This window comes from Eublepharis macularius, chromosome 10 (assembly GCF_028583425.1).
Source record: "Eublepharis macularius isolate TG4126 chromosome 10, MPM_Emac_v1.0, whole genome shotgun sequence".
Taxonomy (NCBI): domain Eukaryota; kingdom Metazoa; phylum Chordata; class Lepidosauria; order Squamata; family Eublepharidae; genus Eublepharis; species Eublepharis macularius.
In genome coordinates this window covers 29,370,699-29,398,254 of record NC_072799.1, presented here as the reverse complement: position 1 = coordinate 29,398,254, position 27,556 = coordinate 29,370,699, and positions in this window count along the sequence as shown.

The following is a 27,556-nucleotide window of genomic DNA, read 5'->3' as shown; positions in this document are numbered from 1 at the left end:
TGCCTCTCAAAGGATCTAGAGCCCTGGGTCTAAGAGGAGAAAGGATCTTGCCATCAATATGCCATACCCATCTGAGGCCTCGGGCAATGGGAAAGGCAATTTGGAGTTTTGTGCCTCAAAGCACAATGGCATAACAGTCAGGAGTTTCCGGGGCTTTCCATTTCCTTGTACTCTTCCTTGACTAGATCGACCTCACCAATGGCACCTACACCGAATCCCTGATCTGCCACAGAAGCTTGCTGGGTGACCTTGAGCCAGTTACCTCACAGGGTTGTTGTTGTTGTTGTGAGGATGAAATGGGGGGCAGAAGAATGATGTGAGCCATTTTGGGCAACACAGACAGGGAGGGTGGAACATGTCGTCTCCTTTTTAAAAGAAAGGGGGTTTAAGAACCTCCCTGGGATATCAGAGCCAGTGTGGTATAGTGGTTGGAATGTCTGACCAAGAACTAGAATACCCATATTCAAGGTCCAAAACTGCCATGGAAGCTTTCTGGGTGACCTGAGGCCAGATACACATTCTCATCCTAACCTACTTTACAGGGTTGTTGTCAGGATAAAATGAAGGAGACTGATGTAAGCCATTTTGGGTTCTCACTGGGGGACAACGTTTGTTATAAATTTATTTTTTGCTACAGTTCACAAAAAAGGATGACCTGTATTTCTATTGCCTCATCCAGTATTGCTACATCTCTTTTGATAAGAGGCAGACCTGCTCATTCAGTATTGAAACTACTGTTAAATATGACAAGCAGTGAACAGAATACTAAAATAAAATTAAATAATTATAAAATGCATTTATTGTAGTGTGTTATTTTTAAAAATAAATTCACGAGACATGAGAACATGAAGCTGCCTTACACTGAATCAGACCATCAATCCATCAAGGTCAGTATTGTCCAGGGTCTCAAGTAGAAATCTTTCATATCATCTACTACCCAGTCCTTTCAACTGGACGTGCTAGGGATTGAACCTGGGGCCTCAGATGCTCTACCACTGAGCCACAGCCCCACCCCTAAGTTAATAACAATGAATGTCATTAATAACCACGCATGCCATTTGGTTGTATAAATCACTGCTCTGAAAGCCAAAGGTAAAAGGTTAGATAGGTGTTGGCGTGTGTCTCTACTAACCATAGGCAATATGAACCAGTATGTTATGGGTCCTTAGCCTTGTGGGTCTTTGGGGCAGTTTGCCTCCCCTCTGCTCTTCTCTCTGCACTCTTGCCAGGGAGAGTGAAAAGATGGCCTCAACCAGAGGGCAGTGTCTCTCACTACTAGGTGTGTCTCCAAACACCACTTTGGACATTCCCTCAGGGCTGAACTAGATGATACAGCACTCCTGGGGAGTCCCCAGGAATACCCGCCATTTTGAAGCAAAGAATTCTCAGATAGGAACTCCTTTAAGCTGTGCTGTGGAGGCCCAGTTTTAGTTAGGACCACCATGGGGTGGTGGAGGAGGGGATTCTGCCCACCCATAATGTTTCCGATCCCAAACAGCAGCAGGGGCATAATTTGCCTGCACAGCCCTGTGATGCCATTTCATGTTGGGAAAATAGTGCAACAGGGCAGGCAGGAGTCCCTCATCCCCTTGTGTCATGGTGGTCCTGATTAGAGATGGGCATGAACAGCAATACGAACCAAAAAAAGCCACGAACAACCCAATCTGCTGTTCACGAACAAGCTGTTCGTGAGGCCCTATTCTAAATGAACAGGTGGTTGTTGCAAGCCTTGTTCGTTGCTGTTCATCAAGCCAGACAGTCTGGCACCTGCAGTCAATTCCCTTGGCAACTTAGGCAGGGATTGTCTAAACTCTGTCTGAACTCTTGCTGTTGCCCTGGAAACCCCAATCTAAGCCCAATTTAGCTTGATAGGCAGGTCTTCCTTTCAAGTGTGAAGCTCCAAATTTGTTACAAAGGAGCAAAGACCAGGGCGATTTCCACACTACTCACCTTCATCCGGAATGAGGCGCAACGTTGTGAAAAAGACGCGGAAGATAGCATCTTCTTGCGCGAGTTTTACGCGACGTCATGCAAAACTTGCATGAGAAGATGCTATCTTCCACGGTTTTTTTGCAACGTTGCTCCCTGTTCTGGATGAAGGTGAGTAGTGTGGAAACAACCCAGGAGGGAGGGGGCTCCCAGCTCTGGCTTAGATTGCAGACAGTGGAGAGGGAGAGACAGTTGCTGTTGGCATTTTGATAGAGAGAGTGCATTGGAGCTTGAATTTTCTTTGTGTGTGGTGGGATAGGGATCTACCCCTTCAGGTTCCAGGGCTGCTGCCAGGCTCTGGGTCCAAGCTATTATTTATTATTGGTACCTTTCCTGGTGCCTGCTCAGGTCAGGTTTCTGGGAGTGGTGCAGTACGGGATCTTGACCAAACTAGGATGATGGCTGGAGGAGAGCCTGCTGGCCCCTCCTCGAACAGCCAACCATGTTTGTGAACAGGGCCATGTTTGTGGTTGTTCGTGAGTCTCTGTTCGTGGATGGCAACGAACAACGAACATCATGTTCATTTTCTTTTCTGTTTGTGACCCTCTCTAGTCCTGACCAGAATCAGGCCTCTGTAGCACAGTTTAAAGGAGTTCCCAGTTAGGAACTCTCTAATTCAAAATGGTGGGCGCCCCAGGACATTCCTGGGGATGCCTGTATCATCTAGTTTGGCCCTTAGAATCTGCTTTCTTGATTCCCATCCCTATCCTCTCCATTTCTTCCTTTCAAGTTGCGTCTATATGAACAGAAGTATTTTGGGATGAGGAAGAGAGTGCTATAACTGCTATATTCTTCCATATCCTAATAAATTCATATGCTTTTTCTCCTGTGTTTTTCAAAGCATTAGAGAAAAAATTCAGGTGTCTAAGTGCTCCGAACCAATGCTTGAAAAAGCAGACGATGGGCATTTCTGCTTAACTGTTTAGATTATTCATGACCTAAAATCTTCCAACAGATTTTCTTGGACTCCAAGAGTGCCTTCTGCTTCTTCTCAGGTTACTCTTTGTTGCTACTGGATGTTGCAACAGACTTGACTTGGTCCTTTAGTCTTGTAAGTCCATTGAAAGGAAATCTTAGGGACAGAGTCTAAACTGGATGGCAAATACTTTGCACGTGCATTTTGTCACACTGCTGCTTGACAACCATTGTTCATGTGCATAGAGAGGCATTATATTTTATAGGTGAGTACCAACATGCTCTGATTTCACAGGCCTAAATGAAGGGAGCATGCTCGAAGTCTAGTCCATCTTTAAATGATACATGACCTGACTATGATGCTGGAGTACAGGTGACCTTCAATGCAAATCCTAAGCAGATCCAGAGGAGTTAGCCATGTTAGTCTGCAGTAGCAAAACAGCAAAGAGTCCAGTAGCACCTTTAAGACTAACCAACTTTATTGTAGCATAAGCTTTCGAGAGCCACAGCTTGCATCTGACAAAGAGAGCTGTGGCTCTCGAAAGCTTATGCTACAATAAAGTTGGTTAGTCTTAAAGGTGCTACTAGACTCTTTGCTATCCTAAGGAGAGTTACTCCAGTCTAAGTCCATTGAAATCAGTGGGCTTAGACTGGAGTGACTCTGCTTAGGATTGCACTGTTAGTCAGCAAATGAGATAAATTCTGGTCATGCACCAACACAGCTACCAGCTGTGCTGACACAAAACCAGAACATGCTGTTTTTTGTGTGCCTGAGAATCTTGGAGTCGATTGTGATGGATGTTGAATGTTGGGGCCAGAGGGAAGGAAGCACTTCTGTCCCAAGAGCTATGGATATCATTCCGAAATCACGCTGCCAACAGCCTCAGACTAAATGATTCAATGGAGATGTAATGAATCCTCTGCCTGTTTTAAAAATGAATCATAAAGTCAGCAATTTGACACAAGGTCGTAAGAGGTGCTCTAATGGCTCAGACCAATGGTCAGGATCCTCTTAAACACAGTGACCAACCAGTGGCCCTGTAACATGACACAGAGGTTCATGTCACTCCCTGGTGGTGCCTCTTAGCACTGGTGTGATCCGGATGAAAATGTTCCTTTTAGTCATCATGCCTTGTAGCGACTGGTGGACCTCCCTTCCATGAATCTATCCAACCCCCCTTCAAAGCATCTATCCTAGTGGCCATCGCTACCTCCCCTGGCAGTAAATTTCATAATTTATATCTCCACTGAGTGAAGAAGTATTTCCTTTCACCTATCCTGAATCCATTGACCATCAACTACACTGGGTGCCCTCCAAATTCGAGTACTGTGGAGCAGGGAACAACTTCTATTTTGATTTCAAACTGCTAATGGAATAAGAGATCAATAAAATCTGGAAAAAAGTTCCTTAATGTGAATGCCATTTACAGTAAGAGAAAGGTAAAAGCAGGGGGGAAAGGAAGGAGAGAGAGAAAGCCACCATTAAATGAAGCAGCATGGAACAGGTTCGAAAGCATTCCCCCCTCCCCAGTTTCCCCATGAAGCATCACCACCTCTTTGATGCCTGTGCTATTATCGGGAAGGGTGTTCATTTCAAATTCAAATGACTGTGTTGCCTTCCTCTTTGTGTTTACTAGTATTTTGGATATTGTTCAGAAATCGTGCTGCAATCAGCCTTGGACGAAACGGCACGATGGGGATGTAATTAATTATTCTCGCTGCCTTTTCAATGAAAATGTTAAAAAGGAGGAAGCCAAACCCTCCCTCCCCTTTCCCCTCTGTAATCGTATACCACGGCTGGCTTTATTGGTTCTCAGGGAGGGGAAAGAGACACATTTGCTTCCCTGCTGATACCATGTTAGGCATGCTCACTTCACAGGCGCGCGCAGATGAAAGTGTAATTGCATGGATGGGGAATTGATTGCAATTAACCTCGGGACTTGGCCTCAGGCTGGGGTGTCCCACCTTCCTCCCAGGAAAGGTGCGATCAGGGGCAGAATACGCAGCTGATGAATGCGTAATTCATACAGCAAAGCACATACATTTGGGGCGAAAGTACATAAATCACACAGAAAAACATGCATTATACCCCAAATGTTCAAATTATAAATGAAGCACATAAATCATAAGATTATGCTGTTGAATCGTATCAGGAAACATAAATTATATAGCGAGAGCTTAAGTTCACTGAAAGGTTCGCTGAATAATGAAATGAGCTCCTCTGACTTAAGGGGAATGGCTGCAGTCCTGTGAAACCCACATGCATCACAGCAGAATCTTCAGTGAGTAAGAATGAGAGAAGTAACATGAAAAGAGTGATTACAGGGACATTCTCTCTAACATTTTTAGGGGGCAAGTCATTAGCCTGGATGGCATGAAAAGGGCATGACTGTTCTCCATAACAACTGAGTGCTGGATCATATGTGGTATGAAAGCAGTGAGGCAGAATGATCCATACACCTTCTTTTCAGGTTGCTGTAGGAGAAAGGGCTCAAAGGACTTGGGCCACCAAGAGGCTACCAGCCAAGGACTCCCTCTGGGATCTCCTTCACATCACAGGTGAGTCTTTCCTCACTTTCAGAAGCACACACTCATAGAGGATGCTTGATTCCAGCAGGTAAGGTGTCACTAATCTCCACCAGCACTCTCTGACCCCCCACCCATGACCTAGTTCCACAGAATATTGCATCCTTAGTCTTGCTCCTCAGTGCCTCTGGCCAGATGAGCGAGCTTCTGACCCCTGTGCTTAGGTATCACTAATGGAGCAAGCAAGATGATGGTACTGCAGGTTCAAGCCCACATGCTACAAGTGACCAATAGGGTTCCACCTGCTCTACAAGACTTGGGTCAGGTCTCTACTCTAAATAACTTGTTACTTGGGTCAAGACGAAGCTGCTCCTAAGACCAAAAGAGAAATGGTATGTGTGGCAACATGTTTCTTTTCTCATGTTCACTCAGTTCACAGGATGGGGGGGCAGTCTTGCTTTAACAATAAAAAGAATGCCTAGGAGAGGGTAATTGAGTAGACAGGGGCACAAATTGAAATACGAATAAAATTTCGTGATAAATTGGGCCGATTCATGTTTCACGAAACGAATTTTGTGGGGCCACAGTTTCCACAAAATTCATGACTTTTGGGGCCGATTTGTTCCATTCGTGAATGATTTGTGATGCTAGACAGGCTGATGCCAATCCATTGATTCCCTAGGCAACATAGGCCTGGAATGTCTGCAGACCTTTTGTTGCCATTGGAAACCCCAATCTTAGCCCACATAACCTTGATAGGCAGCTCTCCCTGCCAACTGGAGAGCTTCCATTCTGCCCTATACAGCAAGGAGCAGGGGGGTTAATCCCATAGGCAACTGAGGAGATGGGCCTTCTGTAGCTATTAGAACACCAATCTCATCCCTCCGAACCCTCTTAGGCAGGTCTGTCTGCCAACCAGAGACCTCCTATTCTGCTCTATGTGAGCATTTCTTATACAAGGCACAGCTCTCTGCCTTGTGCTTTTCAGTTCCAGTAGACAGAGGGAGAGGGAGGACCTGTTGCTGGGATCTGGAGTGAGAGAGTGGAATTGGGAGCTTTGGCTCGATTTGCTGCTGCTTTAAAAGAGACTGAAAAGCCTCTTTCTTATTTTCAGCTCTTGGCCTTGCTGGGAAGGTCATTGGGTGAGGGTGCCTTCTTTCCTCCACCCCTCTCAGGGCGTTGACTGGGCATTGACTAGCTTGACTGAGGCCTACCTTTTCCCCTTTAATTTTCTTTGCTTATATTCTTATTTAGAGCATTTGTTCTTGCTGGCTTGTTGGATGAGGGTGGGTGGGGGAGAGCTTGCTGAAGTCTCCCTGCGAGTTTGGTATCTCTGCATATGAAGGGGGGCATTAAAGTGCCCTGGGATCTGATGAATCATGAAACTAATGAATCGTTTCATGAAATGGGACAATTTCATGAAAGTTCATGATTCATGATTCATAGAATGCGACGAAACACGAAACGCTCCCATTTTGTGCCCATCTCTATAATTGAACCCTCCCACTGCCTATGCTTCAGTAATGCTTAGTCTATGTTCCTCCATTCTTGTCTCATTTTGAGTATCAGAGATGGGAATGGAGAAAAGTAGTTGGGACAACTGACTGCAGAGAGGTACAGTATGGGCAGGAGATGGCTTGGGACTCTTCTGCACTCCTATTAGTGTTAAACTGAGAACTTGCGTCCCCTGCTTTGGGCATGAATGCAGCAGACTCATGAATTATGATCCTGTCATATCTAACTTAGCCTGTAAACTGTGCTTACCTGTTGTCCTACATCCTGCTTCACTTCTAGATCAAGTGCACTGTCATATCCCTTCACATAATCCCTCTTTCTGAGATTAGATGGGTGGCAACCTGGGAGAGGACCTTATCCGTTGTGATACCAACATTCTGGAATCCTCTCCTCAGGGAAATTTGTTCATTGCTTTCTGCTGCCATCTTCTTCTAACAAGTAAAGACATTTTTGTTTCACTTGGTGTACCCTCAGTGATCCCTCCTTCATGCCTCATGTTCGTTTTAAATGTTTTGTAGTTTTGATATCTTTAATTGTTTTAAGCTGTGATTTTAACTGTATTAATGATGTGTTTTGGTTAATTTTAATGGTTTTGAAATGTGATTTTAATGTGTGTGTGTTGTTAGTCACCTTGGTGATCCTTATGAAGGCAGAAAGGTGAAAAATACTATTGTTAACTAAATAAATAAAATGAGGCTGGAAGGATGTGCAAGTTAATCATCAATCTCTTTTCCTGCATCTGTGAAATTTCCTGAGGATCTGACTCCTCTGCAACTTCTCCTACTCTTAGTTTAGCTCCTGCTGTTACTGGAGAGACTTGCGTTAGCTCAGGTGTGGTCCTTGAATTGATCAGGGTATATTTTTACAACGTCTGATATAGCAGAGGATCCCTGATGATGTAATGATTCAGTACCAGTGTTTTCTTCAACTCACAAGCTCCTTCCCAACCCATCTAATATGCAGATGAAGCTATCTCTTAGCTTCCAACAGACCACAATAAAACATTCGGCAGTTGGAAACCATATACTGATGACCGAGAAAATAGATAAGGCTGCCTATTTGCTGGGTATCAGGGAGAAGCACTAATTTTATCAAGTCTGAGAATGAGATTGGCAAGGTACGGTGCTGAACACAAGGCCTGCAGCTGTCCTGTGTAATTTCAAATGCCACTAGAGTTACACATTTTGATTAAGGATGCCTCAAATTTCGTACCAAACATGTTCAGGAGTTGAATTTACTTTGTTTTACTGTGATGATCAGACTTGAGTTGATCACTGGGTCTGTTTGGATTGACACTGAATGCCTTGGAAGTTTGCCAAACAAGTTGGGACCGCTTTTTTTCCAAACCAGTACGTGCACCCAAACACCACTGATCCAAATAGATTGGCAGCCATTATTGTGACTAAGGACTACTTAGACAAATGGTGAATGGCAGAATTGTTTGTAGAACACCTTGTTTATTTCTGCCCAATTTATATGATTTGTGATTGGTTTAACCAGTCTTGTACACCATCTCGCACACCATCAAAGTGCTTTTTTTAAAAAAGTGCAATTGCTAGGTTGCTATAGCACACTAACTAATAATCTACTAGATGGTTGTAATTTCCCAGATTTTATTTTAATAAAACAGTCTCTAGTTGTTTTGGTTTTTTGCAGAGATTTAAAGGGAATGTTTCCTATCTTCTCAATAAAAAAGGCTAGATACTGATGTCTTGAAGCTGGCAATTCAGAGAAGATAGTAGATCATGGCAATGGATTGTTGGAATACTAGAGTGCTATACTGGTCTACCAATTAACTGATTTTTTAAACGTGTGTAAAAATATCCAGTGGCTTGGTGGGGAAGGAAAAAACAACTCATTTAAAAATGTTCCTATTGAGCAGAACAACGGTGCACCAAAGGGGTATAAGACTCAACTGGGTTGTGTTAGAGGGTGCATGTGTGAAAAGCCATCAGGAAGGAATACGGTGAGGCGACCTGTCAAACAGCCACAAATAAGTAAATGAACAAATAGTTTAAAAAAATCCATTGAAGACCAGCTGTTTGTTCATGACCAGCTGAAACAACATGTGTTCAATCATTCCCACATTTGATTTCAAAACTACTGATGATCACAGAACAGAGCCAAGGTGGGTAAGAATGGATGCTGCTAGAACTAGGTTGTTAGTAGGACGTATACAGAGCCACTGCAAGATCTAAGGGGCCATGTAGCTGTGCCCCAGCTGTATTGGAAGCAGGATGTGGAAACTGGTGCTGTGTGTATGATTGAGGCTGCTTGCGCCATTCTTGATTTGGCAGTGGGAACTGCACATGCAGCACCTGATGCTGGAGGCAACAATCCATTCAGATGGGTATCCAAGTTTTCAGGAAGAGAAAAGTCTTTCCCAATACCTGCTACTTGATACCCTATAAATGGAAATGCCAGGGATTGACCTGAGACCATCTGCACGAAAAACGTGCTTACCACTGAGCCATACTTTCACTTCAGGCAACAGTACACATACAATCCAGTGCTCAGGCTCATTTATGGATCTTGGACATTGTGGCTGTTTGTATACCATAGCAGATGTAAAAGAAACCCAAGGTTGAGCTAAGCCATTGATATAATGGGACAAAGTCAAGTGGCTTCCACTATAAGTTTTCTTCTGTCTAGATGCTTGTGTGCAGGTAAATTGCTTTGATATTGATATTTGACCCTTGACTTCACACACATTCTCAGCTCTCTTGACTTAGGGGTATGGGTTGAGCTTGACGAGCCAAGGATAACTTAGTCATAAACAGAGTGTTTGTCCTATTCCTTTCCTTTGCTATCCTCTAGAGAGATGGACCAAATAAACTTATACCATGAAAATTATAAGTTTTTTCCTTTGGTTCTTGCTCCTAGTGTATAAACACATCTAATATTTAGATTTTTTTAAAGACTAAAAGTAGCACAAAGTTCAATAAATAAACAATATATACAATAATGCTTTATGGAAAACATACAATAGTGACAATTGATAGAGAATAGAATTAAATCTGTAACTGAAGTGGTGCTAAAGATTTCAAAGTCACAACAATTTAGAATCTATGTAAGTGAAAGGATCTACAGTGTCGTTTGCCAGATACAGATAGAACTTTTATTTATTTATCTAGTTACTGTATTTATTTATTTACTTACAGTAGTATATACAAGATCCCACAGAATACCATGGAATTAGAAAACAGCCTACGGAGACTTCCTTCAACTGAAATGGAGCCACTGTAGTAGAACAAAGTCTCTTGAGGCTGGAGCAAGTCTTCAAACTTTGCTCAGTGGAGTGGTAGAATATGGGTAGAATTCACCCCGTTCTGCGGATCTTACCATGGAGTACAAAAGCCAATGATCATCATGAAGTTCTTTCTACCTTTCTGGAGTTTCCATAAACTCCTAATGCAGCTCTCCTCTACAATCTAACGAGTTCCCACCAGTAGAGCAGCAGCATTGATAGTCATTTCATCATTAAGGAAGAAGCAGCTGGAGCAATTTGTCCACCCTCCCATCAGGACTCAAGGGACATGCCATGCTTTTCACCCAGAACTCACAACAACAGCTGGGATTATTGACTTAGGTTATGTTCACACTTTTGTTGGATATTGCACTATAAGAGTAATTTACAAGTAAATGTTTCTGTGTGGACAAGATCACCTAGTTGCTAATGACTGCTATAGCACTATGATAGCAGTATTCGGTTTTATATGGCTACAGCCTTACTGAACATCCTAAACAGAGTTACAGTCTTCTAATTCCATTGTAGTCAGTGGGATCTTATACATACTACCATAATCTTCTTGGCTGAATATTGGATCTATGCCAACGTCTCTCATAATACAGTGGCCAGAAACTGCCAGTCAAAGGATCACTCCTTGGTTATAGAAGTAGGCACTGGTGGAAATTCCCACTTGATCCACACTGGATGCTGCAGTAGATGTTGCTTGCACAACAACAACTTCCAAAAGGGGATAGGATTGAGTTGCCACTTTCCCTATTAAAGTACTTGGCTAAAAAATAACTCCAATCAATGGATAAGGCTCTACAGTATAAGCACAATTATTTTACAATATGATGTATAGGTTTCATTAGATGAGGTACGCATTTTGCCATAATGAATGTGCTTCAGTAAATGATCTATGCATTCTTTCTGGAATGTATGAGTTTCACTAGAAAAGGTATGTGTTCATCAACTATGAATAATGTTCCTATAACAGTGCCACATTATAATCATACTTGACTGACATCAGAATTGTACTGGGCAGCCGCTCCCTTCTGACCATGAGAACGGGGTGTATTCTGCAAGAGGAGGCATATTAAAACCAGTCCTTTTTGAGAAGCAGGCGCAGAAGGACTCAAAAGGCTTGCAAAGAAGGGCTTGCAAGATGCAGGGCTAGGTAGGGAGATTTGGACTAGACAGGGACGATCGGACCATTTTGAAAACTTATTTTTAACTGCACACTAAACTATAGAATAATCTTCCTTATTTAATCACTGATAACTTAGGACATAAATCGTTTATAAAATGCAGCAATGTGACCCAGCATCAAAGAGGGGTATATCATCAACTATTAACAAAGATGAGGAGGTTCATAGATGTGCCAAAAATGACTTTAATTTTTATGTCTTTTGAACATATGAACTCCCTTTTTGCTTCTTCCAAGAGTCTTTCTGCATATTTTATTTATTTATATTCTGCCCCAGCATAGCGCAAAGTGACTCATAAAAACAATACCCAATGGCATTCATAACAACAGTAAAGAAAGAATCCAGATAATACAGTACCAAGTGAGCCACCCATAGCCCTCACTCCGTACTTCAGATCAAAATATTAAGTCTTCTAACAATGAACCTTCAGGACCTCATTGGAAAGTCCTGCAATATAAAACAGTGTACTTCTTCTGAAAAGTCAACCATGAAGGAGACTCCCTTCCCAAACCTTGTTTCCTCTGATAGGCCATTCCATGGAGTTGGTGCTACAACCAAGAAAGCATTGTCCAGCAGAAGAAGACTATATGGTTCTACCAGAGAGAACTGTAGGCTGTAGCTGGTTTGAGGATAGGAAGAAAACTGATTCATTTGAAATGTAGTGCTGGAGGAGAGTTTTGTGGATACCATGGACAGTCAAAAAGACAAATAAGTAGATACTAGATCAAATCAAGCCTGGATTCTCCCTAGATGCTAAAATGACAAAATTGAGGCTATCATACTTTGGTCACATCATGAGAAGACAAGATTCTTTGGAAAAGTCAATAATGTTAGGAAAAGTAGAAGGCAGTAGGAAAAGAGGAAGACCTAAAATGAGATGGCTTGATTCAATAAAAGAAGCCACGTTCTCCAGTTTGCAGGATCTGAGCAAGTCTGTTAATGATAGGACATTCTGGAGGTCTCTCATTCATAGGATTGCCATAGGTCGGAGGTGACTTGATGGCACATACACACAGCTGGTTTGAGGCATGCAACTGCCGCATGGGTTCCTATAGGGAAAGATGGTCCTTCATCATATGAATGCATGTGCATATAAATACACTTATGTGCACATCATACATGTATACACATAGTGAATGCAATCTAATTCTATTAACCAGCGGGAACTTCTTTCCTTCAGCAGCTATGTCCTTTTACATGAGGATGAAACAATTTTTGTGTATGGCTCTTTGCTAGTTTCCTCTGCTGCTGCCTCCTTATGCACTGAGTGTTGCTTAGGTATCTGTAGTGGGTAGACTGACTCAGGTAATATGTGAGACATACCCCCCTCCCTATGTTGTTTAGTATTTGAAATGCAATGTGGCACCAAACAATTACTGGCCACAAAAGGATTATATTAATGCAAACCTCTGTGTTCGCTGTGGAAATCTACTTGTTAATTCCTCAGACACCTTAGTAATATTTCTCTGCCATGTGAAATATAGCCTCCATTGCATTAATGCTTCTTTGTGTTAGATACTGCCAGTGCAACATTGGAAATATTGTTTTGTAAATGGCTGCTCATTTCCCTTTTCACTTTCTCCTGACTTATAAATCCCATGCTCCTTATAGGCGGTGTAATTCTTAAGATTTTCAGAGGCCAGGTGGAAATGTCAGAAACTTCAGAGATGTACCAGTGAATCTCTGTTCAGAGATGTACCAGTGAATGCTATAATCATTTCCATCATTTACTGATAGAGGATGGCTTTTACTTTGCCATGCATGTAGAGGTTGAAAACAACCCCTGTGACTAGGGGTGTGCAAGGAAAAAACTTTCGGCTTTCTTGTTTCGGGATTACCCGAAACAAGATTCTCTACCGGCATTAGCCGAAAGCCGAAACAAGAATCTCTTTCGGGATTCGGGATTCGGCATTATTTCGGCATTCTTTCGGGATTCTTTCGGGTTTTTTTGCTGGGAAAATGCCTCCGTCTTTCAGGACGCCTGGAGGAGGCATTTTCCCACCAAATAAGCCCAAAATTGGTGGGGACCTTCCTCTAACCCTTCTCTAACACCCACCCAAGTTTCAGACAGATTGGACTTTGGGGGGCCATGTTATGGCCCCCCAAAGCAGGTCCCCCCATCCTCCCATAAAGGAGCATCTTCTTCATTATTTCCTATGGGGAAAAAATGAAGAAGCAGGCTTCCTTTGCCAGGGGTGGCATTTTGCATGCAAAATGCCCCCCAGCCCTCAGGGGCCCTTCTCCCACCCCTCCTCCCACCCCCCACCAAGGCTCAGCCTGCTCCCACTTGGGGGGGCCATTTCATGGCCTCCCCAAGTAGGTGCTCTAATCTCTACCACTGACAGCTGGGGGAGGCTTGTGTTGCCAGGGGTGGCATTTTGCATGCAAAATGCCCCCCAACCCTCTGGGGCCCTTCTCCCACCCCTCCTCCCACCCCCCACCAAGGCTCAGCCTGCTCCCACTTGGGGGGGCCATTTCATGGCCTCCCCAAGTAGGTGCTCTCAGCCCCTAAAGTCCACCCTTCACAGCCCCACACAAACCCAATTCCCCCCCAGCTGCCACACACAGACCCAAATCCCCCCAGTAGCCCCTCACAGACCCAAATCAACCCCCACCTGCCCCACACCCACCATAACCCCAGGAACAGGCTGGCCTGCCCTCCCCTTTTGGGAACCCCTAAACTCTCTTTCCCAGGGCAGTTCTGCACAGACAAGGGGTGCCACAATGGTGGCAGTGCCAAATCGTCCCTGGGAAAGAGCACCTGCCCTGGCACACAGACAACCACCCCCCTGACCCCCCCACCACCCGCAGAGAAGGCTGGCCAGCCTGCCCCATTGTTCCCTATGCTGGGAACCAACCTCCCATCAAAGAAGGGAACACAGACACACAATCATTAAGTTTAAAAAACCTTTATTTTCTCATTTTCAAATTACAAGTGGTCAACAAATCACAACATATTACACTTATTGTCCCTCATAGCACAACACAACACAATTAACTACACATCAGAGAATCTTAAACACAATTTTTTTTTTGAAATGGACAAACAGTAAAGTTTTGAACATTACAACAGGTCACATAGTGAGCGGGCACAACAGGGCATGGAAACAGAAGATGATCATAATAACTACCAGCCTAATACAACTCTCCCTCCATAACATGACTTAATGGGGGGGAACCACTGCAACAAAATCCCCCCCCCAACCCTCTGGGGCCCTTCTCCCACCCTTCCTCCCATCCCCCCACCAAGGCTCAGCCTGCTCCCACTTGGGGGGGCCATTTCATGGCCTCCCCAAGTGGGTGCTCTGCTCTCATCTCTACCACTGACAGCTGGGAGAGGCTTGTCTTGCCAGGGGTGGCATTTTGCATGCCAAATGCCACCCTCACCCTCAGGGGCCCTTCTCCCACCCTTCCCCCCACCCCCCACCACATGCATTCCTTGACAATCAAGAAATCTGGAGTTAAATATATGTGCATGTAAGTCCCTCAAAGACAGAAGCAATATGACCCATTTGATTTCCACAACCTCAGACACAATTAGGGATCCGTTTCCCCTTGGTGGGGGATCCCCCACTCTCACCTATCACCCCGAAGGGGGAAAGTCAGTGAATGAGCCTTCAAGGTACGCTCCAGGGGCTGCTGCCGTGATGTCACTGATGTCATCTGGCTGCCCTGAGAGTATGCCTGTGCTTTGCAGTGGGCTGATTTGGGCCCTGCAGGCCAAAGCAGGATCCCTTGTGGCCCAAATCTGCCTGCTGTGAATTGTGCGTGCTCCCCAGCCTTGTGTGATGATCACATCACTTCCTAGAACAGACATCATCATGCCAGAGCATTGCCATTAAATGATCATGCGTGTGTGAACAGACCCTAAGTATCCTGTAGGCTTCAGTGATGGTATAGTAATGTTTTCACTCACATTATAGAGAGAGAGAGAGAGAGAGAGAAGGGGGGGAGGCACTGAAGCTAGATTATTTCTTCTATTTTACTGTCCCCTTCCAAAGCCAGGGTGGCATTGGCACAATGCCCCCCTCCCCCCGGCCAGAGCCTTAGTACCAGTATGCATTGACAGGCCCATGCATCATAGTCCTTTTTGAGACCCAGCCAAGTTGTGTGCCTTTTGGAGAAAAATGTTCAAGTTGCTGGTGGGGGTATGAACAATTTTTAGATATCCACTGTAGTGCAATGGCTAGAGAGTTGGTCTAGAATCTGGCAGACTCTGATTCTGTGCCTTGTAGGCTTGATGGATGTTCTTGGCTCAGCCTAAGTAAACAATTGTGTTGTGTTTTCCAGAGGCAGTCTAGGTGATTTTGGGGCTCTGGACAAATGTTCTTGACGGGGCCCCAGAACCAGTGCCGCCCCACCACTGGCTCCTTGCCAAGGCCAAGCAATTTGGTAACCTAGGCCCCAGATAGAGTGGGCAGGAGTGCGTTGTTTCCTTCCTCCCCCCCCCCTCCACCCCCTCATACAACTAAGAAGGCCATCGGTGGAGTCACTCCAATGTGAGGCATGGAGCAGCTGTCTATTGTTAGCCTGGTTGTGATGAGGGTGAAACAAATCAAGGGAGAACAGCAATGTGTAAACCACTCTAGGTTCCCATGGGGGAGAAAACCGGGGCATAAGATAAACCTTTAATTTGGTGGGGAGGGGGTATATACATTTTATGTGTATGTGTCTGTATGTTTTATGCATTCAAATCACTTGTGGTGTACTTTAGAATTATATTGAGCTCCACAGTATCCCAAAAACCTTGTCCATGTATTGCAAACCGAAGTCAATCTACCACATCTAGGGTATTCTTCTTTTCCCTACTGCCTTCAATTTTTCTTAGCATTATTGTCTTTTCTAGTGAACCTTGTCTTCTCATGATGTGACATAAGCACTATCATCAATTGATATCTTCAAGGGAGAAAGCAGGCCTGATTTGGTCTGGACATGTCTTTTTCGGAGTCCATGGTACATGTAAATTGAAACTTTCTTCCCACTTCACAGTGTGAATGCTTTTTCCTCCTATGAGCTTTGTCTAAATTTTACTGTACTGATACTGCTCATTTGGCCAAAAGGCCTGCCCTTGATCAATGCCACATTAAATACTTCATAATAAAAATATGTTTTTAGAACCATTTAAAAGTGTCCTTAAGTGCCATACGCCGATTTAAAAAACCATAAGCAAAATGTTTGGGAACACAACCAGATATGTGAATGACTGAAATGCAGCCCAATCCCACTGCTACTTAAAATCCATTTTTGATGGAGGTCTGGATTGTCTTACATTGGTGTCATTGGGCTTGGAATCAGGAACCTGGAAGCGTTCCATGGGGGCTACAACTTTCATGCCAAGGCTAAGAGGGTGGGAACGGGATCTCTCTGGGGTGGCAAACTCTGGCCTTGGAAGTTACTGGCAATTTGGGGGTGGGACTTGTGCAAAGGAAAATCTGAGTAGGGATCTCCCCCAGAATCCATGGTCCGCATTTGCCCTCTAAAGAGATTGCCCTTGGAAGCAGCCAGTTTATCTGTAGGGAACTACTCTCTCTAACCTGAACTCAAGCCCAACCAGGAGTTTGGCAGCCCTAGGAAAATTTCTGAAAAAGATGGCAAAGGAGGGCCAGCAACTGATAGAGGCATGGAAGCCCACACCAGGACAGTAGCAGGGGCCTACTTGGGCAAAAGGGACGACCAGTGCTCTCATCCCCCATAGTCCACTCCTTACAGCCCCACACAAACCCAGTTCCCCCACCCCAGCTGCCACACACAGACCCAAATCCTCCACTCAGCCCCTCTCAGAACCAAAACCACCCTCAGCTGCCCCACACCGAGTACCCCAGGAACAGGCTGGCCAGCCTGCCCCATTGTTCCCTATGCTGGGAACCAACCTCCCATCAAAGAAGGGAACACAGACACACAATCATTAAGTTTAAAAAACCTTTATTTTCTCATTTTCAAATTACAAGTGGTCAACAAATCACAACATATTACACTTATTGTCCCTCATAGCACAACACAACACAATTAACTACACATCAGAGAATCTTAAACACAATTTTTTTTTTGAAATGGACAAACAGTAAAGTTTTGAACATTACAACAGGTTACATAGTGAGCGGGCACAACAGGGCATGGAAACAGAAGATGATCATAATAACTACCAGCCTAATACAACTCTCCCTCCATAAAACGACTTAATGGGGGGGAACCACTGCAACAGGGTCCAGCAGAACCTATGTCATTTCCTGTGGCTGTGCTTTCAGTTCAGACACACAAAGCTGAACTGGGCACTTCCAAGGCACTGGACAATGGTATTTCTGGAGCAGTTCTGCAGAGGTCTCCCCCCACCCCCACACCAGCCTCAGAATTTACCTGGGAACATCTGTGAGAGATCATCATTGGCCGGTGCCCATCCACCACTCTTCCCGCATCCCCCAACCATGCAAACCCAACATTAACATCAAATTTTTTTTTTTAAACATGAACATTCAATCAACTTTTAAAAAACATAATCACAACATTTTTTTTTGGGTTTTTTTCCTTTTTTTTACATGAACAGAACATCAACTTTTAAAAAACATAATCACAACATTTTTTTGGGTTTTTTTTCCTTTTTTTTACATGAACAGAACATCAACTTTTAAAAAACATAATCACAACATTTTTTTTTGGTTTTTTTTCCTTTTTTTACATGAACAGAACATCAACTTTCAAAAAACAGTACAACAATTCTTCTACAATTTTTTTTACAATGATTTCATCTGATAAAAACACCTAAGCAATCCCTATCTAACCTGTTTCTCCCTCCAGTAGCAATCCATGTTTCTGGGGCATTATTTTTCATAATAAATTTGGTCCCACAGGGTATGTCTCAGTGATGGGAGATGTTTTGAATACCCTGGGGGGGGGGCTTTCAAATTGCTGGGTGTTTTCCCTTTGCCACTGGTTCCTAACCACCCTCCCTCTACTGGCCGGTTTTAACTGTATATACAGGGTTTTATACAGGGGAGAGCGCGATTCCAAAGGATTGGACTCATAGAGGATGCAGGCCACAAGTTGGGCTCACCTCAGTCACTCTGGAAGTCCAGTCCTGAGAAATCGAAGAGGCGAGAGTTGACCTTCAGGAAGGTCAACTGCTCGACTCTCCATGGGAGAAGGCGAGTGCGATGTGGGCCGACAATGTCGCCCGCATGTGAAAAGACGCGCTCGCTCTCCACGCTCGTCGGAGGGCATGAGAGCAGCCGCTGCGCCTCGAGGGAGAGGTCCGGCCAGACCGACTCCTTCCTGGCCCAGTAGCTGAGCGGATCGGTGGAGAGCGACTCGCAGGGCTCCGCGAGGTAGTCCCTGACCATCGCCTCCGCCGGATCCTCTCTCACGGTCCTCACGACCCCAGAGGGGACGAGGGCCCACCGGAGCATCTCCATCTCCATCGGCACTCCGGTGGTGGCCTCGGGGGGGGCCTGCGCAGAGGGGGCGTCAGAGGGACCCGCACGGCAGGGCCCCTCTTGCGTCCCCCCTGTCGACAGGCGTCCCCTCTTGGCCTGCCTGCGCCTCACCCAAGAGCAGAGCCCGTCTCTGGCTTGGGTGAGGTTCCCGTCCCGCTCGGCGAAAGTGCCCTTTATGCGCGGGTCACACATGGTCGCCAACATGTATGACTCTTCCTTAGTGAGAGGAGTTAGCCTGGCAGCTATGCCCTGCTGCAGCCTTCTCACTAATGCGCGCACCGCTGGAACAAGGTCAGCACGGGGCGCGACCCGGTCTGCAAGGGTGGCCAGATTCCTCTGGAGCGTGTGCACCAGGGGAATGACCAGACCGAGGGTCGCCGTGTCTGACGAGACCGCCACAGTGAAGTCCTTGAAGGGCTTCAGGACCTCCACTGTCTGGGTGATGGTGAGCCAATCCTCCCGGTTGAACTCACCCACCTGACTCGCACCGCGGTGCTCGGAGAGCCACGCGTGGAGTGCGGCCTGCTGCTCCACCAAGCGCTCAAGCATGGCGCAGGTGGAGTTCCAGCGAGTGCTGACGTCAGTGATCAGAGCGTGCTCTGGCACACCTGTCCTGACCTGTGTCTGGCGCAGTTCGTGCGTGGCCTTCACGCTGCGCGAGAAGTGACCCGTGAGCCTCCGACATTTCTGGACAAGTAACTGGAGTTCACGGGTCCGGGTATCCACGGGTTCCTTCGAGGAGCCCAACCCCAGCGCATCTCTCACCACTAGGTGAAGCTTGTGAGCGGCACAGTAGACGCTCTCTCGGCTCACTAGATGCGCCGCTGCCCTCATGTTCTTGCCACCGTCCGTCACCATGCATCCCACGGTGGCGGGTCCCTGGCCTATCCACTCGTCCAACTGTCTCCTTAAGGTGGCAGCGATGTTCTCCGCCGTGTGGGACACGTCGAGCACCTCGGCGTGAAGCAAGGCCTTGCAGTAGCCGGCCTGGTGGTCTCGCATCCTTCCCTGTCTAGCTGTGCTAGGCACCTCCCCCCGGCCCCCACCCAGAACCGACTCGGGTTCCCACCAGTGAGCAGTAAGCGAGAGGTACGCTTGCTGCACACTTGGGCAGGTCCAGATGTCCGATGTGAAGTGCACAGTTCTCCCGGCAACCCGGGACAGCTGTGCCTTCACATGATCCCTGGCAGCCCTGTAAAACGAGGGCACCACCGATCTGCTCAACGATGTGCGAGCAGGGACGGCGTACCAGGGAAAGCAATCTTGGAGCAGCCCTGAGAAGCCGAAGTCTTCAACTACGGAATACGGTTGCCCATCCACTGCTATCATGTTGACGATGTGGCGCGTGATGCGCCTGCTCGCCCTCCGGATCCCCTCTCTGGGCACACTAGCGCCCTGCATACCAAGCATCTCCGGGAGAGAGGCTTGGCGTCCCTTTCCTGCAGGTACCCTTGGGGGGAGAGCACCAGAGGAGCCTGCCTCCTTCTGGCTAGCTGGCGGCCGTGCGGCGCCACTCGAACCCTCCTCCCGAAGAAGCACCGCCTGGTGGTGCCTCTTCATATGGTACCTCATCCCAGACGTGGAGAGATGCCACACATCTTTGCCACGGCTGACGCGCTGCCTACAATGCAGGCACAGGGCTGCTCGGGGATCCTCCGTTGTCTGGAAGTGCTTCCAGATTTCGGAGGAAAAGGGCATCCCATGCTTCCCAGGAGAAGCGCGTTCGGGACCACCCTGCGGCACCTCCTGTGAGGTGCTCTGGCCGGACACACCGTGTCCCACTCTCGGCCGGGCGGGTGGGGATGGACGAGGCTGAAGGGGCAGAGATGTGGGCTCTTCCACCACAGTCTCTGCCTCTTCCTCCCGCGTCCTCTCCTCCTGCACAGCCGCGAGAGGCCTGCTGCTGGCCTCAGAGGAAACTGGGGTGGACCGCCCCAGGGGGGGTCTCACGGGCAGTTCCTCCAACATCCTCCGGGTTCCTGGGGTGAGCGGGAGCGCAGGGAAAGTCATGTGCTCCGCGCCCATCCCAGGAGACACCACATGCTGCCCCTCCTCCAGCAGCTGGCTCGCAACCACTGGAGGAGGAGGAGCCTCAGCAGCAGGCCCCTGCCCAGTGCCAGCCCCTGCCTCACGCACCCGGGTTGGGGGTGGCCCTCCAGCAGCTGCCTCAGGAAAGAGAGTCTTGCGAACCCTCTTCCTGTCACCAGAAGCCAGGCTGGTGAACGGCAGCAGCGCAGGGGAGGGCCTCCTCCGCTCAGATGGAGGGGCTGCCGCAGCAGTCCCCCTCCCCCTCCCCTCCTCCCCTCTAGATTTCTCCCTAGCCTTTCCCCCGGGTCCCCTCTCTGCTTTCCTCTCTGACATACTTTCCCCTCCCAAATTCAACCCTAACTAATCAGAAAAGATTTAGAAAACAAAGGTCAACTTTGTTTTCAAGACCTAACTAACCTGCTATAAATCTGTGTTTCTAGTGGCTCTGTGACTTGGAGATGAACAATCAAGTGCCTTTTTAAGCAACCCTATTTATGTCAGGGAACCTGAGCCTGCCAATCAGCTGAATTCCTCTGGAATTGAGCTGGCCCTAAACCCCAATAACAGGTGACAAAGCCTTAAACACTCACACACTAGTATGCCCGGGCCGGCCTGGCACCACCACGTGTGCCAGAGATGGGCAGTGGAACCCTAGTTATGGGGGCACTAATGGGAAGCCTATTGACAGCTATTACAAATTTTTATATATATATATATATATATATATAGAATTCAAACCTAACACTCACTCACTAATGCTTTCCCTGCTGAGTCCCTATTTAGTTTTTTAAAAAAAACTAGGCTCGGTTTCCCTAATAATTATGTTGAGGGCAATTATCCACTGATCACCTACCAACTGGCCTACCTACCTAAGAGACACTATTTAGCGGGACCGATGTATCTGTGGTATGTCGGTGTGGGGTGTGGATGTGGTGTTTTGAAGATGAGCCTCCCCCCTCCCAAGCTAGCAAGAACCCACCCCCAAGGCCACCCAAATGTGAACCCGGACTCGCTCACACTAACACCAGTCCTGCAGTCCAGCGATGTTCAGGCGGTCTTGCAGCTGGTCCTCCTCTCCTCCACGATGCTGTCAAGAAAATTGGAAATGTTAGCAGAGTCAACACCACACGCCGCACACGCAACCCCAAAATTCAAGGCCCCGTTGCACAAGCCAAGTCAGCCCCCCCCCCTTAAAGGCTAGGGCCAACCAGCAGCAAAACAAAACACATCCACCCAGCAGAGCTTCTGGCCTGTGCAGGCCAGAAGCTGGCACACTCATTTTTTAGTCCTGTGAAACAGCAGTTCATGCCCACCCCACACTCAAACTTGAAAAATGAAACATGAAAGAAAGCAGGCACTGCGATCAATGCTGGCCCCCCTAACCCCCAAACAATATCCTCTTGCCCAACCAGAAAATGCCCCCCCCCCGGCCCAAGCCATAAAGACAGAGCCAAAGCATATGCTCGCAGGTAGGCACAGCAGCAGACATAAGCTCAAAAACCAAATTTAACAACAACCCTACCAGTCCACCAGTGCAGATGTCCAGCAATGTTGATCCTCCACGCAGAGATCTGCAGGCCGATGTCCACCAAGTGCAGTCCAGTCCAGAAGAGGTCCACCAACGATAAACAACCTGAATGTGAAGCAAAACAGTGAGTGCCAGGCCAGCAAACGGGAAGGGTTACCAAAGCCGGAGCAGCAGGCCTGTGTGTGGGCCGAAGGCTGGCACAGTTGATCAGGACGGAGCCTGTTGGGAATCCTTGCAAGCAGGGGACCAGACACAGAAACGCAAGCCACACCATTCCAGATTGTGGAGCACAACTGTGAGTGCCAGGCCAGCAACCAAAAAGGGTTACCTTGGCCAAAGCAGCATACCTGTGTGTGGCCCACAGGCTGGCACAGTTGATCAGGACGGAGCCTGTTGGGAATCCTTGCTAGCAGGGGACCAGACACAGAACAGCAAGCCACACCATTCCAGATTGTGAAGCACAACTGTGAGAGCCAGCCAGAAGAAAGGCTTCTGGCCTGTGTAGGCCCAAAGCTGGCACACTCTGGTTTTAATCTTAAAACAGTGGATCAAGCTTAAAGAAGGCAAGCACAACAACCAATGCTGAACCCCCCCCCCCACCATCAAAGATTGTCTGCCCAACCTGTCCCCCAGGCCATACCTGTGTGTGGCCCACAGGCTGGCACAGTTGATCAGGACGGAGCCTGTTGGGAATCCTTGCTAGCAGGGGACCAGACACAGAAAGGCAAGCCACACCATTCCAGATTGTGAAGCACAACTGTGAGAGCCAGCCAGAAGAAAGGCTTCTGGCCTGTGTAGGCCCAAAGCTGGCACACTCTGGTTTTAATCTTCAAACAGTGGATCAAGCTTAAAGAAGGCAAGCACAACAACCAATGCTGAACCCCCCCCCCCACCATCAAAGATTGTCTGCCCAACCTGTCCCCCAGGCCATACCTGTGTGTGGCCCACAGGCTGGCACAGTTGATCAGGACGGAGCCTGTTGGGAATCCTTGCTAGCAGGGGACCAGACACAGAAAGGCAAGCCACACCATTCCAGATTGTGAGGCACAACTGTGAGAGCCAGCCAGAAGAAAGGCTTCTGGCCTGTGTAGGCCCAAAGCTGGCACACTCTGGTTTTAATCTTCAAACAGTGGATCAAGCTTAAAGAAGGCAAGCACAACAACCAATGCTGAAACCCCCCCCCCCCCACCATCAAAGATTGTCTGCCCAACCTGTCCCCCAGGCCATACCTGTGTGTGGCCCACAGGCTGGCACAGTTGATCAGGACGGAGCCTGTTGGGAATCCTTGCAAGCAGGGGACCAGACACAGAAAGGCAAGCCACACCATTCCAGATTGTGAAGCACAACTGTGAGAGCCAGCCAGAAGAAAGGCTTCTGGCCTGTGTAGGCCCAAAGCTGGCACACTCTGGTTTTAATCTTCAAACAGTGGATCAAGCTTAAAGAAGGCAAGCACAACAACCAATGCTGAACCCCCCCCCCCCCCACCATCAAAGATTGTCTGCCCAACCTGTCCCCCAGGCCATACCTGTGTGTGGCCCACAGGCTGGCACAGTTGATCAGGACGGAGCCTGTTGGGAATCCTTGCTAGCAGGGGACCAGACACAGAAAGGCAAGCCACACCATTCCAGATTGTGAAGCACAACTGTGAGAGCCAGCCAGAAGAAAGGCTTCTGGCCTGTGTAGGCCCGAAGCTGGCACACTCTGGTTTTAATCTTCAAACAGTGGATCAAGCTTAAAGAAGGCAAGCACAACAACCAATGCTGAACCCCCCCCCCCCACCATCAAAGATTGTCTGCCCAACCTGTCCCCCAGGCCATACCTGTGTGTGGCCCACAGGCTGGCACAGTTGATCAGGACGGAGCCTGTTGGGAATCCTTGCTAGCAGGGGACCAGACACAGAAAGGCAAGCCACACCATTCCAGATTGTGAAGCACAACTGTGAGAGCCAGCCAGAAGAAAGGCTTCTGGCCTGTGTAGGCCCAAAGCTGGCACACTCTGGTTTTAATCTTCAAACAGTGGATCAAGCTTAAAGAAGGCAAGCACAACAACCAATGCTGAACCCCCCCCCCCACCATCAAAGATTGTCTGCCCAACCTGTCCCCCAGGCCATACCTGTGTGTGGCCCACAGGCTGGCACAGTTGATCAGGACGGAGACTGTTGGGAATCCTTGCTAGCAGGGGACCAGACACAGAAAGGCAAGCCACACCATTCCAGATTGTGAAGCACAACTGTGAGAGCCAGCCAGAAGAAAGGCTTCTGGCCTGTGTAGGCCCGAAGCTGGCACACTCTGGTTTTAATCTTCAAACAGTGGATCAAGCTTAAAGAAGGCAAGCACAACAACCAATGCTGAAACCCCCCCCCCACCATCAAACATTGTCTGCCCAACCTGTCCCCCAGGCCATACCTGTGTGTGGCCCACAGGCTGGCACAGTTGATCAGGACGGAGCCTGTTGGGAATCCTTGCTAGCAGGGGACCAGACACAGAAAGGCAAGCCACACCATTCCAGATTGTGAGGCACAACTGTGAGAGCCAGCCAGAAGAAAGGCTTCTGGCCTGTGTAGGCCCAAAGCTGGCACACTCTGGTTTTAATCTTCAAACAGTGGATCAAGCTTAAAGAAGGCAAGCACAACAACCAATGCTGAAACCCCCCCCCCCCACCATCAAACATTGTCTGCCCAACCTGTCCCCCAGGCCATACCTGTGTGTGGCCCACAGGCTGGCACAGTTGATCAGGACGGAGCCTGTTGGGAATCCTTGCAAGCAGGGGACCAGACACAGAAAGGCAAGCCACACCATTCCAGATTGTGAAGCACAACTGTGAGAGCCAGCCAGAAGAAAGGCTTCTGGCCTGTGTAGGCCCAAAGCTGGCACACTCTTGTTTTAATCTTAAAACAGTGGATCAAGCTTAAAGAAGGCAAGCACAACAACCAATGCTGAAACCCCCCCCCCCCACCATCAAACATTGTCTGCCCAACCTGTCCCCCAGGCCATACCTGTGTGTGGCCCACAGGCTGGCACAGTTGATCAGGACGGAGCCTGTTGGGAATCCTTGCAAGCAGGGGACCAGACACAGAAAAGCAAGCCACACCATTCCAGATTGTGGAGCACAACTGTGAGAGCCAGCCAGAAGAAAGGCTTCTGGCCTGTGTAGGCCCAAAGCTGGCACACTCTTGTTTTAATCTTAAAACAGTGGATCAAGCTTTAAGAAGGCAAGCACAACAACCAATGCTGAAACCCCCACCCCACCATCAAACATTGTCTGCCCAACCTGTCCCCCAGGCCATGCCAAGAATAAACTGCAACACCTTTTTGCAGAGGCAGGCCACAGCAGCACATTGCCCGGCATCAAAAAAATTTACAAAAATTTTAAAAAGGCCTACCAGGTGTCCTCTCAGGATGTCCAGCACAGTTGATCCTCCAGGCAGATGTCCTCCAGGCTCCAGGTGCAGTCTCTCTTCTTCTCCTCTCTCGGTCACAGCTCAGCAGCAGCAGCAACAGAAGTGTTCCAGACAGTCTTGCTCCAAATTTAAATCCCCTGCTGCAGCCTCAGCCAAAGATTTAAATCTATTGGCTGGCATGAGAATGCAGCAGTGGGATTGGTGACTCCTAAAGTCCCCAGTCCCCTGCCTTTCCCCACCCACACTCCAAGAGCCACCCTCCTCCTGCTCCCCCTCCCCTACCTGTTAGTTTTGGCGGGAATCTCTGCTGCTTTGCAAATGCAAAGTGCAATGCAATGCTTGCACCTTGCATTTGCAAGGCAAAGCAGGATTCCCTATCCTCCTTTGCAAGAGGGGTGGGGGGTGACAGAAGGAGTGAGTGATTCACTCCTTCTCCCCCCCTCCCCTCTTCTAAGAGCCTGCAGGAAGCCTTTGCTTCCAGCAGGATTTTGCTAGCCGCTTGCTAAGGCAAACGGCTAGCAAAATCAAAATGGCGATTCTCGAATGCCGAAAGAATGCCGAAAGAATCCCGAAACGTTTCGGGTTTTTCTTTCGGCAATCCCGAAACGTTTCGGCATTCCCCGAAACGTTTCGGGATTCTTGAAGAATGCCGAAACACTTTTGTTTCGGCATTCTTTCGGCATTCAGAATGCCGAAACGCACATCCCTACCTGTGACACAGTAATTCCTGATGTTCACAGCCACTTCTGCAAGGTAACGAAAAACACGAACATTGGATCAATTTCATCCTGATTTCCATCATTTACTAGTCGATACTAACATTTACAAGGGGACAAGCTGGGAAGCAGCCCTGAATTCTGAAGCAGGCATCAAACAGCTTCGTACTCAGCACAGAGAAGTAAAGGGGAGAGAAGTAGAATTCCTATAAATACTCTTTAAAATAAAAACAAGAACAGATACTTTACAAGTGAACAAGTGGACTTGTGCAAAGTTGGATCCCCCCCCCCGAGCTGCTTTTAGATGAGAGGACATACAGACATTTACAGTGCAATGGGCTTTCAGTGATTTCAATGGGCTTAGACTGGCATGACTCTTCTTAGGATTGCACTGCTAGGCTCTCTCTTGCCCTGCCCTCTGTGTCTCTGTTTTAGAGGTTATATGGCAAAGGCCTTATGCTCTGCTAGCCACTGGCTTTGGCTCCCCAACAGCCTAATCCGTGTTATTGAGGATACAAGCAATTCCTTTGCCTTTTTGCCAATGATAGCATGCAGCAGGCTAAGGTGGGTGGGGGAATTGGACAAGGCTGAGACCTGTAAATCTACCCCCCCCCCGTCCTTCTTTCTGTGGGAAGAAAGCACAGAATTTGCTCATCCCTATAGATGGGCTAACAGCTGATATCTAGAATGATTCCAGCAAAGGGTTGCTCAAGCCAATGAGCCAGCACAGAAAAGCTCTGCACAGAAAAGGCAATTAGGGTGGCATGGACATTACACACTCTGAAATAAATGCACACTAATGGAGCATGCATATGAGTGTGCTAGCCCCCACCTACATGTGATTGGCAGCTTAGGAGCATCAAGTTTACAGGTGTCGGAAGTGTACATGCATAGATTTCCTTCCCATGATCTTGAAGAGGAGAAAAAGCAGTGATCCCAAACATACGGATGGAGTCTGCTCATGCATACTTAGTATCTACATAGACTCCATGCTCCAAAGGTACAATCACATGTAGGCAGGGGATAGGGCCAGCATGCCCAAACCTGCCTCCTGTGCATTTATTCCCATGTTGTC